This window comes from Zeugodacus cucurbitae, chromosome X (genome assembly GCF_028554725.1).
Source record: "Zeugodacus cucurbitae isolate PBARC_wt_2022May chromosome X, idZeuCucr1.2, whole genome shotgun sequence".
NCBI lineage: Eukaryota > Metazoa > Arthropoda > Insecta > Diptera > Tephritidae > Zeugodacus > Zeugodacus cucurbitae.
Window position 1 is genome coordinate 3065001 of NC_071672.1, and position 2356 is coordinate 3067356.

A 2356-nucleotide genomic window follows, 5' to 3' on the forward strand; every position below is an offset into this window, starting at 1 on the left:
GATTTTCTTAGTAGCGGCGAGCGAAAAGAAAATAGTTCAGCACTAAGTCACTTTGTCTATATGGCAAATGTGAGATGCAGTGTATGGAATATCTTAATATCTAGTATGAGAAATTAACGATTTAAGTCCTTCTTAAATGAGGCCATTTACCCATAGAGGGTGCCAGGCCCGTATAACGTTAATGATTACTAGAAAGATATTTCCAAAGAGTCATGTTGCTTGATAGTGCAGCACTAAGTGGGTGGTAAACTCCATCTAAAACTAAATATAACCATGAGACCGATAGTAAACAAGTACCGTGAGGGAAAGTTGAAAAGAACTCTGAATCGAGAGTTAAATAGTACGTGCAACTGCTTAGAGGTTATGCCCGATGAACCTGAATATCCATTATGAAAAATTCATCATTATAACTGTGATATTTATAATATTATAGTAATAGTGTGCATTTTTTTCATATAAGGACATTGTAATCTATTAACATAATAAAATATTTATCAAAAGATCATTGGTGTTAAGTTTTTTCAAATTAATTTGCTTTTAGCTTATTAACATAGAATAAATACTGATGATTTGATAAAGTGTTGATAGATTTTACATATATAATGCTTAAATTCTTTTGAATTTTACAATAATATTATTATCATTGATTTTAATATTAATAGTATGCATTTATATGATTAACAATGCGAAAGATTCAGGATACCTTCGGGACCCGTCTTGAAACACGGACCAAGGAGTCTAACATATGTGCAAGTCATTGGGTTATATTAAACCTAAATGCGAAATTAACTTAACTTTTATATAATGGGATTAATTTTTAGTGAAATATTTTACTATTAATTCAAGCCCGGGGCGTTCCATATAGTTATGTATAATGATAATTTATTATTATTTATTCCTCTAACTGGAGCGTACCTTGAGCATATATGCTGTGACCCGAAAGATGGTGAACTATACTTGATCAGGTTGAAGTCAGGGGAAACCCTGATGGAAGACCGAAACAGTTCTGACGTGCAAATCGATTGTCAGAATTGAGTATAGGGGCGAAAGACCAATCGAACCATCTAGTAGCTGGTTCCCTCCGAAGTTTCCCTCAGGATAGCTGGTGCATTTAAATATTATGTAAAATAATCTTATCTGGTAAAGCGAATGATTAGAGGCCTTAGGGTCGAAATGACCTTAACCTATTCTCAAACTTTAAATGGGTAAGAACCTCACCTTTCTTGATATGAAGGTTGAGGTTATGATATAATGTGCCCAGTGGGCCACTTTTGGTAAGCAGAACTGGCGCTGTGGGATGAACCAAACGTAATGTTACGGTGCCCAAATTAACAACTCATGCAGATACCATGAAAGGCGTTGGTTGCTTAAAACAGCAGGACGGTGGACATGGAAGTCGTAATCCGCTAAGGAGTGTGTAACAACTCACCTGCCGAAGCAACTAGCCCTTAAAATGGATGGCTCTTAAGTTGTATACCTATACATTACCGCTAAATTACATGATTTATAATACAATTTCGGTTTGATTATAAATTTTGAAACTTTAGTGAGTAGGAGGGTACAATGGTGTGCTTAGAAGTGTTAGGCGTAAGCCTGCATGGAGCCGCCATTGGTACAGATCTTGGTGGTAGTAGCAAATAATCGAATGAGACCTTGGAGGACTGAAGTGGAGAAGGGTTTTGTGTGAACAGTGGTTGATCACGAGTTAGTCGGTCCTAAGTTCAAGGCGAAAGCCGAAAATTTTCAAGTTTTAATGAATTGTTGAGAATATATTATTATGTTTTCTTCATAGTAATTAAACACTTGAATAAATTTGAACGAAAGGGAATACGGTTCCAATTCCGCAACCTGTTGAGAATCCGTTTGTTATTAAAAATGGGCCTTGTGCTCATCCTGGCAACAGGAACGACCATAAAGAAGCCGTCGAGAGGTATCGGAAGAGTTTTCTTTTCTGTTTTATAGTCGTACTACCATGGAAGTCTTTCGAAGAGAGATATGGTAGATGGACTAGAAGAGCATGACATTTACTGTTGTGTCGATATTTTCTCCTCGGACCTTGAAAATTTATGGTGGGGTTACGCAAACTTCTCAACAGGCCGTACCAATATCCGCAGCTGGTCTCCAAGGTGAAGAGTCTCTAGTCAATAGAATAATGTAGGTAAGGGAAGTCGGTCGTAGCAGAGTGCCATGTGCTATCAGCCATGTTGCTGCCATTAAGGCAGTGACGGCCGAGTTAAACGCCTTAGTGTTTGGGGCTAAAGACTTTGAGGTCACTACCGCGAAGGGGCTGATGGAGCTTGCCTCGAAGTACGAGGCGCTAATGATGACGGTAGTAACCGAGAATGTCCATCTTCGC